Source organism: Phocoena sinus, chromosome 2, assembly GCF_008692025.1.
Source record: "Phocoena sinus isolate mPhoSin1 chromosome 2, mPhoSin1.pri, whole genome shotgun sequence".
Lineage (NCBI taxonomy): Eukaryota > Metazoa > Chordata > Mammalia > Artiodactyla > Phocoenidae > Phocoena > Phocoena sinus.
This window is the reverse complement of record NC_045764.1, coordinates 9,029,618-9,045,589: the sequence shown is the minus strand read 5'-3', so window position 1 is coordinate 9,045,589 and position 15,972 is coordinate 9,029,618. Positions and strand designations below refer to the sequence as shown.

Genomic DNA, 15,972 nt, shown 5'->3' with positions numbered 1-15,972 from the left:
ATTGGCAAGAGTTTTTTTATAATATTTTTGTATATCTGCAGGATCTATAGTGACGTTTCCTATGTCATTTCTGATCTTGACAATATGTACCTTCTCTATTTCTTACTTAACCAGTTAAGCTAGAAGCTTATCAATTTTATTGATTCTCTCAAAGGACCAGCTTTTGTTTCACTGAGTTTTCTCTTTTGTTTTTTCCTTTTTAAAATTTCATTGATTTTTACTATTATAAAATATTATATGTATTATTTCCTTCTATCAACTTAATTGGGTTTAATTGTTATTTTAGTCTAATTTTATAAACTCAATCCAGATCATTGACTTGAAATCATTATTTTTTCTAATATATGCACTGCATTTAAATAATAGGTTTTACCCCAAGCACTGTTTTGACTGTGTCCTAAAATTTTTGCTGTAATTCCATTCAATTCAAAATATTCTCTAACTTCCTTTTTGATTTTTTTCTTTGACCCATGGAATATTTATAAGTGTGTTGTTGAATTTTCAAATATTTGGGGTTTCCTCATTATCTTATTTTGGTAAATTTTTAATGCAATTGCATTTTGGTTAGATGTTATACCTGAATGATTTCAATCTTTTTATTTATTTAATTTTTTTTTTTTTTTTAATTTTTTGGCCATGCCTCACATCATGTGGGATCTTAGTTCCCCGACCAGGGATCAAACCCATAGCCCCTGCAGTGGAAGTGTGGAGTCTTAACCAATGACACCAGGGAAGTCCCTCAATCTTTTTAAATCAATGGAGTTTTTATGACCCTGCATATGATCTAGTCTGAAAAATATTTTATGTGCCCTTAAAAGGTATGTGTAATCTGCATGTATCATGTTTTATATTGTGCAGGTATCATGTTTTATAAACATAAATTGTCAGTGTTGTTGATTAGATGGTTCAGATCCTCTATATCTTTCTTATTTTTTCCCCTAATTTGACCACAAATTTCTGAGAGGAGGCATTTATTCTCTTTAGTGCATTGAATAGTGGCCCCCAAAAGAGATGTTAACTCAGAACCTTAGAATGTAACCTTATTTGAAATAAAGGTCTTTGTAGATATAATTAAGGTAAGGCTTTTGAGATAAGATTATCCTAGATTAGAATGGGACCTAAAACCAATGATAGACGTCTTTGTAAGAGACAGAAAAGGAGAACACATACACAGCGGGCAGAGGCCATGTGAAGATGGAGGCAAAGACTGGAATTATGCTTCCACAAGCCAAGGAATGCCAGGGACCACCAGAAGCCAGGAAAGGCAAGTGAATATTTCTCCCCTAGAGTGTGCAGAGAAATCATGGTTCAGCTGAAACCGTGACTTCAGATGTCTAAACTCCAGAACTGTAAGAAAATAAATTTAGGTTGTTTTAAGCTACAAAATTTGTGGTGATTTGTTCTAGAAGCCCTAAGAAACTAACACACTCTCCATCTATGATTGTGGAATTTTCTACTTCTGTGTTCAATTCTGTCAATTTTTGCTATTTGTATTTTGCAACTCTTTTAATGATTGCATAGATACTTAATGATTGTTATGTCTTCTTGTTTAATTAACCACTTTTTATTAGGAAATGTTTTGTCTCTATTAATACTCTTCATATTAAAAATGTAATTTTTTTCTGATTTCTATATAGCTACTCCTACACACATAAGCTTACTATTGGCATGGTAAATACTTCCCGTGCATTTACAGTCAACTATTTGTGTCTTGTAATTTAAAGTTTGCTGTCTTATGGACAACATATACTTGGGTCTTGTTTTACTTAAATACTTTTAAAATTTGTGGTATTTTATTGAAAAATTTAGTCCATTAACATTTAATGTAGTCATTCATACCATTAGGTTTAGGTGTATAATTTCAATATCTGTTTCTTCTATGTCTCTTCTATTTTTATTTCCCCCCATCATGTGTTTTAAGGAATATTTAAATAGCTTTTAGAATTTAATTTAAATTTACTGTTGATTTTCAGCTATACTGCTTTTCAATCTTTAAAAATGTGGTTGGATCATAATATACATCTGTAAGTTTTCACACTCCACTTACAGTAAATATTGTACCAAGTCATTAAAAATATAGAAAGCTTGCCCCAATATTCAAATCTGTACCCCCCATCCCTTATGTTATAATTACTTTATGTATTACACTGATATACTATATAAACCTCACAAGGCCATGTTGTTGTGTTTGTTTTAAGCTCTTCTGCGAAAGTGCTAGGAGGGACAAAAAATTAAAATGTACTGATTGTTTTCTATTTAACCAGATATTTACCATTTCTAATGTTCTTCCTTCTCTTCTGATGATCCAAGATTCTATCTGGTGTGATTTACCTTCAATCTGAGTAATGATTTCTTATAGTGAAGAACTGTTGGCAATGAATTCTCTTAGGTTTTTTTTATCTAAAATTATCTACTTGTGATTTTTTTTGTTGAAGGATATTTTCAATGTATGTAGACTCTTAAATTTTCAGTTTTTATTTTAAAGTATTGTTCCACTTTTATCTGTTCTCACTGATTTTTAACAAGAAGTTAGCTGTTAGTGAGAACATTGTTCTCCTGTATATAAAATTTCCCTTTTCTCTTTCTGTTTTTGAGATATTCTGTTTATTTTGACTTTCAGCAATGTGACAACAATGTGTCTCAACCTGGATTTCTTTGTGTTTATTCTGCTTGGTCTTCATTGAGACTCTTATATCTATAAATTTTTGTCTTTCATCAAATTTGGGGTAATAGTAGACATTGTTCCTTTAAATATTTCCTGTTCCATTTTCTCTCTGTGCTGCTTCTGAAATTCTAACTACATGTATATTGAGCTGTGTAGTATTATCTAAAAATTTCCTGAGGCTCTGTTCATATTTTTTCAGTCATCTTTTCTTCTGGTCTTCACATCTACTGATCAGTATTCAGGTTCACTTACTCCTTCCTCTGAATCTCTGATTGCTGATTATAATTGCATCCAGTGAATTTTTTAGTTCAGATATTGTTTCTTTTCAGTTGTAGTATTTCTGTTTTGTTCTTTTTTATTGTTTCTGTTTCTCTGCTCGGGTATTGTACCTTTTTATACACTTCAAGCATATGTTACCTTACTTCATTTAGGGTAGTTAAAATGGCTTATTTAAAGTGCTTTTCTGCTAATTCCAGTTTCTTACTCATTGCAGTGTTGGAATAGGTGGATTTTCTTTTCCCTTGAAAATGTGTTCTATTTTCTTGGTTCTTTGCATGTCAGTAATTTTCTTTCTTTCTTTCTATCTTTCCTTTTTTTTTTTTTTTGCCACGCCACATGGCTTGTGGGATCTTATTTCCCTGGCCATGCATTGAACCCGGGTCCATGGCAGTGAAAGCACCGAGTCCTAACCACTGGACCACCAGGGAATTCCCCCAAGTAATTTTTAATTGCGTCCTACACACTATTAATGTTTAATTGTAGAGAATCTAAATTGTTTGTTTTGGGGTTTTTTGATAAATGTTTTATTTTTTGTTTCAACAGACAATTAACTTTGCAGGATTTGAATAGCAAACTCTATTTCTTGGGCAGCAGCTCTAGTGTCAATTCAAATCTTTTATGTTTAGTTGAAATACTTTAGTCTTTTCTGCAAATACGTGACTCAGGAGACAACCATAAATATGGGTAGACCAAATTATGGGATTCTTTCTACAGATCTTCTTCTTCCATTATTTCCTCACTCTCTTAAGCCGTCATGGTTTCCCAGGCTATATTTTTTTTCTGAGGCTTCTTCTGATGCGTTCAGAAGAATGCATATTTCCCATTGTGTCTTACCACTCAAGTGCACTTAGCTCCAGGCGAAAAGCCACAGCTGGGAGCTTATTTCATCCCCATCTCTTCCTCCCTTCCATCAGAGTCTATCTAGTTCTGATCATTCTTCATTGTCTTCAGATTTTTTTTTTATTATGCCTGCATTTTATGGTTGTTTTCTTTAGGGAAGGGGTTTTGTTAGGGCTTTAGACCATCAACACCAAAAGTAGAAGTCCACATATAATTTATCTTGGATTGAGCCCTTTCTACAGGTTAAGCAATATGTACTTTATATATAGCAGCATATTTAACACAGACCATATTTCTGTAGTACAGGTAGATTAATCCCATTTTCTAGATGAGGAAACTGAGTCTCAGGTAAAGCAGCTTGATGAATACCATACATTTAATAAGAGTTGGAGATGGATTTGAAACCTTAGTTCTCTGAATCCACTGTTCATGTCCTCAAATTTCGCTGTGATGTGCTGGCCAATATTCTAGCTGGTGCACTATTGTAAGGAAATGTTATTCAATATTTGGTACATATGTACAGCAACAGAGTAAAAAGCTATGATTCTTCTTTATAATGATAGAACTTGAGGTTGCAAGTGAAGTAACTTTGCTCTTTTATATTTTGGCTGGAGATTGGTTTCCTATAAAATTTCAGAAGGAAAGCATATTTCCATTGGTTTATATGAAGTGATAATGAGACAGTTTTTATTCTGTTAGGGGAAAAAATTTAATTATGCAGGAATTCTCTATATTGTAACCATAGCTAAATTTGCCCATGTATGAAGAGAGCAATTATGGACTGTCATTGTTCTCCTTTGCATACATTATTTCCCTACAGACAAGAAAGAAGATGGGCAGAGCCAAGCAATGTCCTCACCCTCAATAGAGAAAAGTTCTTAACTAGCCAGTACTTCTCAGTGTTCTTGAACCTGCATTAGTATGCAAATAGTTAACTAGTTCATCCGCAAGGCTGAGTCAGGAAGGACCTGAAACAGAAGGGTTAAATCATGGTGAATTACAGGAGTCAGGCAACAGAGCAAAAATATTGTGAGTAAAGCTTCCTGAAGGCATATGTTATACATGGACCTTATGACTAAATGATTTAAACAAAATGATTCATTTTGTCGAAACAGTTCATCATTCCTGACTCCCCTGTTCACAAAAGCTATTACATGTGGTGATAATGAGAAATTTCCTTCCGCATATTTGCTTATCTCAAGAAGTTACTTGTGTTGGTAAAAATGAGAAGCAGCATCATTAAGTAAGAAGGAATAATATTCAGCATAAATACAGTTTTATGAAAGATGCCAAATAAAAGCTATTCCAGATGAAATCTATTTAAACTTATAATAAGTTAATTAATGTAAGTAGTAAATGCAATTATAAGAAATGCTGGAGTGCTGCGAATAATTTCTAGTTTAAGATGACATATGGTAATGTTTTTGCTGTAGTACAGGTTTATTTTTTTAACAGATTGGAAGTTTGGCAGGAATATCAATGAGCTTCTCTCTCAGCCCCGACCCCCTGCACACATACACATTCTCCTTCTTGGCAGCACTGCTACCAAATCTCAAACTCTACGACAAAATTAGTGTTTTATTTTGAAGAATATCTGGGTCTCCAAGGTCTACACTTGAACCTGGATGATGGGCGTATACTAAACATTTTTCTTCATCTCTTAAGTAAAACCCTCTAAAGAATATTCATTTTTATCATTCTCCCTGATCATCTGTTAATGTTGCATTTTCACAGCAGATAAAGTGAGAATCTCAGGGTCGCTGTTCTCACCATAAGACAATGTAGATGCTCATTCAATTTTATTATTATTATGTTTTCAGTCCACAAAGGAGATTCAGGTATCAGCTTATTTTAATCACACAATGTTCAGAGATGCTGGTGTCAATTTTTTAGACTTATCACCAGTAAACATAGCAAATCCACCTGCTTTGTCTACTATTGTGAGTTCTAGTTTTTGGTTTACATAACATAACTCATATATAAAGAAAACAATATATATTGCAAAAGGGTTTATATACATTTAGTCCAATAATAACACAAGCAACCCCATATCTACCACCTGGTTTGAGAATTAGAATATGTTGAATTGTGTGACCCCCTCCCCTGAGATTACCATTATCCCAAGTTTTGTGCCTATTTTCTTGCTTTTTAAAGAAATAATTTTACCACCCTAAATATATATATTTTTTTTTTTTTTTTTTTTTTTTTTTTTTGCGATACGCGGGCCTCTCACTGTTGTGACCTCTCCCGCTGCGGAGCACAGGCTCCGGACGTGCAGGGGCCCAGCGGCCATTGCTCACGGGACCAGCCGCTCTGTGGCATGTGGGATCCTCCCAGACCAGGGCACGAACCTGCGTCCCTTGCATCAGCAGGCGGACTCCCAACCACTGCACCACCAGGGAAGCCCATACATATATTTTAAAACAGTTCAATTTTGCACAGTTTTGAACTTTATATAAGTGAATGAGTTGCTAATGTTCTTCTGTAACTTGCTGAGGAATATTAAAGTAATATTTAAGGTTTTTAAAGCTATTTTCATAAAAGGATTGGCATTTAATTGCTATTTCCCATATTAACTCTGGTTTGGGTTTTGTGGTTGTGCAAACCTCATAAAATGAGTGGAGACATGATTCCTCTTTTATTTTTTTCTTCTCTATTTTAAGGTTTGGCTAAGATTTAACAATGCATTTCTCACATATTTGATGAACATATAAAATCAGTTAAGCTTGCTCTTTCCTGGGGAAAAACTATTTAACAATTAATTCAATTTCTGTATTATGGGACATTTTAATTTATTTCATATTGAGTCAGTTTTGGTATTTTATATTTTACCTGAGACATTTATTTTCTTCTAAGTTTTAAAATTTATTACCATAAAGTTTGTACATGATTTCTTGTTTTTAATCTGTTGTATCTACAGTTATGTCCCTCTTTTTTATCTCCTAATGTTTTAAATTTATATTGCCTACTCTCCTGTTTTATTTTGACCTTACTAGATTTCTATCAATTTTATTAGTCCTTTTAAAGAATAAATTTAGCTTCTTTTGAAGTTTTGTACTCTATTTCCTTAACATCTATTCTTATTTTTAAATTTGTCTTCTGTGTCTTTGTGCTATATTTGTTGTAATTTTTCTAATTTTTTGTTTGTTTCCTAGCTCATTAATTTTCTACCTTTCCTCTTCTTTCTGATAAGATTTTGTCTGAAAGCTTCTTTCTAATACTGTAAGCTTTAACATATTAATTACTTCATTTAGTTGCCATAGTAATTTACTTTATTATGAGTTTGTTTAAAATGTTTTAAAATTTTCAAACATATGAGGTTTTTAAGTTATCTCTTTATTATGGATTTCTAAATTAATTATGTATATTAATGAGTTTTTAAGACTCATAACCTAGCACAAGACTGATTTTAAAAATGAAGCGTGGGGGGCTTCCCTGGTGGCACAGTGGTTGAGAGTCTGTCTGCCGATGCAGGGGACACGGGTTCGTGCCCCGGTCTGGGAAGATCCCACATGCCGCGGAATGGCTGGGCCCGTGAGCCATGGCCACTGAGCGTGTGCGTCCGGAGCCTGTGCTCCGCGGCGGGAGAGGCCACAACAGTGAGAGGCCTGCATACCGCACAAAAAAAAAGAAGCATGGGGAATTCCCTGGCGGTCCAGAGGTTAGGACTCTGTGCTTCCACTTCAGGGGGCAGAGGTTGGATCCCTGGCTGGGGAACTAAAATCCTGAATGCTGTGGGGAGTGGCCAAAAAAAAAAAATATAAAAAAAAATGAAGCATGAAAAGAGTATCTATCATCAGGTAACAAGTATGATATTCTTTTTTTCAAATATTTATTTATTTATTCATTTGGCTACACCGGGTCTTAGTTGCAGCATGCTGGATCTTTGTTGCCGCATGCAGGATCTTCATTGTGGCATGAGAGATGTTTTTAGTTGCAGCATGTGGGACCTTTAGTTGTGGCATGTGCGCAGAGTCTTAGCCACTGGACCACAAGGGAAGTCCCAAGTATGATATTCTAAACAAGATTATTACAGGATTATTATTATTTACATATTTATTCATTCAAGTATTCTGTAACTTTCTCATTGGGGTTTGCTTGAATTACCAATTAGATATACCAAACTGAAAGATGTATTACAAACTCACTTTAAGGTGCTGAATTTTTCCTTATTGTTTTTAGTTCCCTAATGTTTGCCTTGCATAATTTAAGAAATTATATTAGGTGCATACAGATTTTAAGTTATCTTCCTAGTGTAATTTATCATGTGTGTTGGACATACTTATATCTAATAATGGTTTTGCTTCAAAGCCTATTCTGTCTAATATTAAAATATCTATTTAGCTTCCTTGTATGTGATATCTGCCTACTATTTTTGTGTAATTACCTGTCATTTTCTTTCAATCATAATATACTTCTTATTTTAGTTGTGTCTTTTATAAAAAACACATAACTCATTTTTGTTATTAACCCACCCAATTTTTAAAAAATTTTAACTAGCAAGCTTAGTTCACAAACATTTATTTCTTTTTTATTGTAATTTCTATTGGTTTTGTTTTTCTGGTTTTTCTTTTATCTCTTCTGACATTTTTTTTATATTGATTATAAGTTTTATTTCCCAATTCTGAAGCTTCTGGAAAATTCTCCATCTTTTTTACTCTTTAAATTCTACTCCTCTTCCCACATTCTTTCTTCTCTCCTAGAACTCTAGTCAGAATCCTGTTAGACACTTACAGTCTGTTTGTCAAGAACTTTGACCATTCTCCCCTGTTGTACTGTCTGTATGCACATGCTTCTTTCTTAATATCTTCATCTAAATTCTTCAATCCATGAATTTTCTCTTCAGCAGAGTCTAATTTTGGTCTGCAGTCTAGCTATTGAAATTTAATTTAAATTATGTTCTCACGTTCCCAGAACATCTATCTTCTTCTTTTCTAATTTACCTGGTCATTTTTTATTTTTCTCATATACATGTATAGGCTTCCACATCCCTGCTTTATTTCTTTAAACATATCCTATATAGCTATTTTATACCTGTATTCACTAATTGTAGCATCTGAAGCCTTGAGGGGTTCTGTTTGTCTTTTGGCTGTCTCACCTTAGTGGTATCTTGCTTTCATATGTCTTGTAATTTTTAATCGGGAGCTTATTTTTGTGTGACTTTGATAAGTGGAATCTTGAAGTGTCTGGGTGGGGTAGTGATACCTATGGAGATAATTTCCCTGTGTTCCTACCTTGCACCTGGCCTACATTAAATATATTTCTAGGCTGGAGGTTTACCAGAGCACATAGGTGGTAACGGTTGGAATCTCAGACCTTTGTGAGAGTAAAACTGTCATTGTGAATTTTCAGAGCAGATATCTAGAATGTTTTTTGTTTTACACCAGAATCAAGGTGAAGATCAACCAATCTTCCTTTGCTTAGAAAATATTTTTCTACCTTGCCCTTCCATTGAGAGTTTAGTTTGCTGAGCCTTCCAATACTATGAGAGTCTCAGTTACAAACCGCCCCCCCCCGCTCCCCCCTACCCATTATGTGGACCAAGTGTTTGTCTCTTGTTCCCTGTGTGGTCAGTGAAGTGTGCGGCACTTGGTGACAGGAAGATTTCTCACAGCAGAAGTGGTTTCAGTGCCTCATTAGCAGACTGATATGCAGCCCCCTCTTTGTTTTGAGACTTGTATGTTTTCCTAACATTTTGAAGTGCTCAGCTATATATTTAAGGTTATCTTTTTGGTATTTTAGTCAGAATTCTTAGATCTTTGGTGGTGGGAATATTTTTCTTTGTGAGTCCCTACTCCATCATTGCTTGAGTGGAAATACAATAAGTATTTATCAATCAGGAGATCCTGAATTTTCATCATGTTTTTCACCGTGAAGATGCCACAGTGCTTTGAAAGAGAAAAAAAAAACCTTGCATTTCCTACAGCTCTGGTGTGTACTAACCACACTGCCTTGCATCCTGCCTTCCTTTTACTCACTTTCCTTTTCCACTTGACTCCACATGCTTATATTCAGATATATCAAACTGACATTTCCCTCCACACGCAAAACACAAACACACACACACACACACACACACACACAATATACTCACCCAACTCCTTCAAAAACTTACATTCGTGTCAGAACAGAGAGAAACCCGTTTCTGTTCTTTTACTGACCTATTGTAAGGGTGCCATAGTGACTTTAGATGAGCCAAGAAGCTTTGATTTGAATAATAGCTCTGTCCGTATTAGCTATACAGGAATCTGAGTTTGTGATCCAACCCATATAAGCCTAGGTATCCTTTTCTGGAAAAATGAGGAGTGGAGCTGGTGAAGGAGGTGGTGAGGAGTTGTTCCTTCCTGTCAAGTTCCAGTCATGAAGGGCGGAGGCAACTCTAGGGTCTGCTACCTGGTGTGTGTGTGTAATTGGAGGTTTTGTACTGCACACTTGGAAACTGCTGGGAAGGGGAATTTTAGTTATGCATTTTTTGGTCATGATAAATAAATAAACATAAATTTAAGAAATGAAGAGGAAGACTTAAATAATCTCTGAAACTTTTCAAATATAATAACAACTGAATCTATACATCTGACATTTGAACAAGCATTGAAGAAGTTTTAAAATCAGGGTTCATATGATCCTACAACTTACATGAGTTTGCTCCTCAATCAACATCTGTTAGTAGAAGCCTTGCTTTAAAAACTAAAAACAGAGTTACCATATGATCATGCAATCCCACTCCTGGGCATATATCCAGAGAAAACTATAATTTAAAAATATACACCCCAAAGTTCATAGAAGCACTATTTACAATAGCCAAGACATGGAAGAAACCTAAATGGATAATATATAATGGAATATTACTCAGCCATAAAAAAGAATGAAATAATGCCATTTACAGCAACATGGACAGACCTAACAATTATTACACTAGGTTAAGTAAGTCAGATAGAGAAAGACAAATATCATATGATATCACTTATATGTGGAATCTGAAAAAAATACAAATGAACTTATTTACAAAACAGAAATAGACCCACAGACATAGAAAACAAACTTATGGTTACCAAAGGGGAAGGAGAGGGAGGGATAAATTAGCAGAATGGGATTCACATGTACACACTACTATATATAAAACAGATAAACAAGGTCCTACTGTATAGCACAGGGAACCATACTCAATATTTTGTAATAACCTATAAGGGAAAAGAATATATATATTCACTGTGCTGTACACCTGAAACTAATTCAACATTGCAAATCAACTATACTTCAGTTTAAAAAACAAGAAAAAAAATGCAGAAGCCTGGCCGAGTGAGAAGCACCACGTCTCGTGAGCAGAAGTGGTGAAATGTCTAGTTTCTGGGCTTCCTTTGTGGCACATCCCAAGGTGAAACGCTTGTGCTCAACTTCAGAAGCTGTTGCCTTGGAAAATGTTATTTAAAACCTTTCACTTACAGATATCTGCATCTGATTAATCAACTCATAAACACTAAGGCCTAGATTCTGAGTTGGTCATGATGAATAAATTAATTGTATGAGAATAAATGACAGTCTGTTCAATAGAGTTCTAAGGATCTGAGACAAAAATATTGGTGGAAGGGAAGTGTAAAATGCTTGGACAGGTGAAAACCCAGAAGAGCTGTCCATGTAAATTGTGCCATTTTTTTGTGGACAAACTACCCAGTTTTAATGCTCAGTGTACCCTGGAGCATTTTGGTTATTCATTTTCCCCCAAAGTTGTTGCTAAGTAGAGCCCTCAAATGTCTTCCCCTTGATCGGCTCTCTCCCTTTCATCTCCTGCTCTCCATTAGCTGAATCTCTCCCAGAAGGAAGGCAGGGCTCTGCCAGACCAAGGCCAAGGGCTCTGAGTGCTCAAACAAAGCCTCCAGGTTGTAGCTCCCTCCCGGCTCCTGGGAGGCGCACTCCATCCAACACAACAGCGGCCAAAATGGAAAGTGGGAAAAAACAATCTTCTTTGGCAGGAACAGTAGTGCATGCACTGCCAAGTCTTATGAATTCATGTCAGTGAAGACTGGCATTTCTTGAAATTCTCCAAACAAATAAAAGGGAGAACCTTGCTGCATTTGCATGCAGAACATATTCAGTCCAGACAACTGCTAATTTTCTTCCAAGAGTCAAAACACAAGATCCTGACATCTTGCAGATTAGCCCCTTGTCACATTGTTTTTCTCTGTCCTGTCTCCTATTTATTCCACTGGCAGAGGGGAACCATATTTTACTTTCCTAAGAAGCTACTCTCCTAAAATCAAAGACCAGACTTTGTCATGAATTTACAACAGGGATGTGCTCTAAGACCATCGCAGGAAGAAGGCATTCAGGAAAGCAGGTCTGGGTGGAAAAGCCCTCATTAGTGCGCAAACACTACTTACTTACCCAGGGCCGGCCTGTGTGTTTTCGTTCCTGCTGCTACAGATTTCAGAGATGGACTTCAGGTAATACAGTACCTGGAAAAACACACAGTGAAGCATTAACTTTTTACAAAAACGGATAATTAGGACTCAGGTTCACTCTCAGGTTACACACTGGATCCGCTCTGCAGAACAAACTGGTCAAATCAGCATAAACCCAGGATCCCCGAACCAAGATAAATTAAGCCAAGGTTGAAGAGACAGGTTCTAGAAAAAAATTTTTTGAAAGGAAATATGGTCATAATTATGCTAATTTTAAATAATTGCATTAATAATCAGTCTGAGAAAGGTTCAGGTGCCGTATAGTGGCCTAATACGGAACTTGTGTAGAGAATGACAGACTCTAGAGAATGAAATATATCAAGTAGAAATAATTTCTATGTCCTCAATGTCCTGTCTTTAGCATCATTGATGCTAAAACAGTTCTACCAAACAGGATAATAGGATAATTGTTTTAAGATTTTTACTGAAAATATCTTGTTTGTTTCTAATATTTTCACTACTTTCTAATTTGTAACCTACTTCTAAGGTGAATACTACTTACATGCTGATTTTAGAGGTAAACCATGAATATTTTACTGAGTATGCTTATATATGTACATCACTGAACTAGGTACTATGAGAGGTAATGAAGGCTAAGACATGATTTCTAATGTTAATGAGATTAGTACTAATAGAAGAGGGGGGTACATTATGAGGGGCCAGCATCAGAAGAACAATTAATTGGAGGGGATCTGACACAGAGGCCAGTTCAGATGAAGGGCTAGGTGTCGCTAAATGTAAATTATTTCCTTTCTCATAAATCTCACTCTAATCATATATAAAATACAAGAACTGGTTTTAAATTTTAATGAGTGATTGTGTAACTGAACATGTATTTGGAGTTCCCAGAATCTGTGTAACACATTAGTTTTTTATTTTCATGACACTCCCACTAGTGTCCCACATAAGGGGTGGAGAAAATGCCATCAAATATCGCACAGCGCGTCTCCAAACCTTTTAAACCGACTGTCGTAATCTTTATTGAAAAGACTTCTTTGAGGCTCATGCCATTCAGCTCTGCTGTTTTCTGTTTCTCCTTGTCACAGTCATTTTTACACGTTAGCTTTCTCTGCGTAACAACTGACCTAAAACTTAGTGGCTTAAAGCAAAACTCATTTACACAACTCATATTTCTGCAGGGCAGCGACTTGGACTGTGCTCATGTGGGGTTTTCTTCTGGTCTCAGCTGGACTCATTTCCTGCTGCGAGGGTGCCTGAGGGATGACTAGACCAGGCCGACCTCAGATGGTACAGTGTATTTCTGCTCCATGTGGACTAGTGCAGCAGACTAGCCAGGGCTGGCGGGGAGAGCTGGGAAGAACCAGGAGAAACAAGTGGAAGAAGCAGTCAAAGGTTTTGAGGCCTTGGCTCCACACCATCAACTGCACCACACTCCATACGTCCACTGATGCAAGTTATGAGACCGACACAAATTCAAGGGGAAGGGAAGAGATTTCTCTTCTGCCTGGGAAGGTGGGAAGGGCTACAGTCACCAGTGGCATGGATGCAGGGAGAGATGCAGCGTGGGGTCATGTCTGCATCTCTCCTACCTGATCTTCTGGTCCCTCCTCCCCAGTCCCTGAGGAGCCCTTGGGGTCATGGTCCACGCCATCTCCATGTCCGTCATCTCCATCCTCTGACTGACTTCAGGATCTCCATCCAGCCTTCTATTTCCCAGGTTCTGAACCTCTTCATCACCAAAGACTCCCACCTCCATGTCCCTTTGCTCATCTGCTGCCTTACCATGCCCTGAACTTCGTCTACACTGGAACAGATCCACCTCGGAAATAGTAGAAGTGAACACCCCATTTCCTGACAAAATCTCAACACTTTGCGCTCTCATGATGACCTGACCCTTTTCCATGGGCATTCTCGGCCTTTCTTCTGGGCCTTTAAAACTTCTCCCCATATATCAGTTCCCTTTCTGGTCACCTCCTGTGCTGTTCAATTCTATGCTACATCATTTCAATCACTCTCCTGGTTATATCTTCAAATTCTTTCAAAAATACATCACGGCAGGGACTTCCCTGGTGGCGCAGGGGTTAAGAAGCCACCTGACATTGCAGGGGACACGGGTTCGAGCCCTGGTCCGGGAAGATCCCACATGCCGTGGAGCAACTAAGCCTGTGCACCACAACTACTGAGCCCACGCTCTAGAGCCTGCGAGCTACAACTACTGAGCCCGCATGCTACAACTACTAAAGCCCGCGTGCCTAGAGCCCGTGCTCCACAACAAGAGAAGCCACCAGAATGAGAAGCCTGCACACTGCGACGAAGAGTAGGCCCCGCTCGCCACAGCTAGAGAAAACCCATGCACAGCAATGAAGACCCAACGCAGCCTAAAATAAAAATTAAAAACAAAACAAAACATCACAGCAATGTGGCAGCTTAGGTGTTGTTCCCTAAAGAGGCCACAACACACCCCAATATTCAGCGGGACATTAGAGACAAACCTGGGCCCACAAACCACACATCTCACACTGGGGCCTGTGCAGAGTCAGCCCTGGCCTGCTTTGCCGTTCACATTCTTCGACCTCTGCCACAGTGGTTGTTATTGTCTGGAGTTTATGGAGCCCTTACATGTGTTCCTTGTTTATTGTGGTATTTTAGCTCAGCCAGGGCATTAGTAAAGCAAAGAAGACTAAGCATATTTACAAAGGGACATAGAAAGGAAACTTTTTTCCTATGAGCTTTTGGCAAATAAACTTGAAACAGCACTAGGAAAATTCGGTGGTTTCCACTCCACCCTCCTAAGCCTCTTACCATCCTAATCTCGCCTCACCTACCTGAAGAGGGCTGGAGGAGCACAGTAAAGCCTTGGCTATTTCCTGAGCCAGCAGTCATTTTTAACTTCTCAGAAATAGAGGAACAAAATACTAACAATATATAAAAAGCCATAAACACAGAAAATGAGTTTCTATTCATGGAGGCCAAAGTGGTAAAATGTGGCATTTGTTTAAGAAGGACAGAGTGAGTTCCCAAGTTACGTTAGCTGTAATTGAATGTGTTGAAATCCTCAGACTGGTAAAATCTTCTGGTTATACAAGGGCAAAACCTCCTTGTGGGGAATGGACCTCATTTTCTCCCTCTGACGCTAACTGCTACCAGGCGTTCATTTCACCTAAAAAAAATAAATACACTGTGTTCTTTTACCTCAGACTTCACTATTTTATTTCAAATTTTTTGTAAACAAATAGAGCATTGAAAACAGAGGAGAACACTTAGGCCCATGAAAATGATCCTTTTATCCATATCACAGTGCTAATAAATTTTATACTCAACTTGAATGCAAATCTTCAGCATCTACTTCCTCTTCCTGTACTACAAGGTCAGAACAAACCCAGTTATGTATCACTTTCTTAATATACTTGTTTTCTTTTTTTGTATTGCCCTTCTTGGTAGCTATATACCTAAACATCACAGTCTAAGACAAAGTGAATCAACAAGCAGAATAAAACAAAACAAAATAATATTCCTCCTACTCTCCTGTCCCTTTCACTTTACTGCTCTAGTACCGTTTTTTTTTTGTTTTTTTTTTGCGGTACGCGGGCCTCTCACTGTTGTGGTCTCTCCCGTTGCGGAGCACAGGCTCCGGACGTGCAGGCTCAGCGGCCATGGCTCACGGGCCCAGCCGCTCCGTGGCATGAACCTGTGTCCCCTGCATTGGCAGGCGAACTCCCAACCACTGCGCCACTAGGGAAGCCCGCTCTGTGCCTTTTAATTTATGCA

At 37.3% G+C, this 15,972-nt stretch overlaps 1 pseudogene; it reads right to left on the bottom strand.

Moving 5' to 3' along the window:
* LOC116746554 overlaps positions 1-14,113 on the bottom strand; it is a 150,392-nt pseudogene extending 136,279 nt beyond the window's left edge.
* Between the last annotated feature and the right edge of the window lie 1,859 nt (positions 14,114-15,972).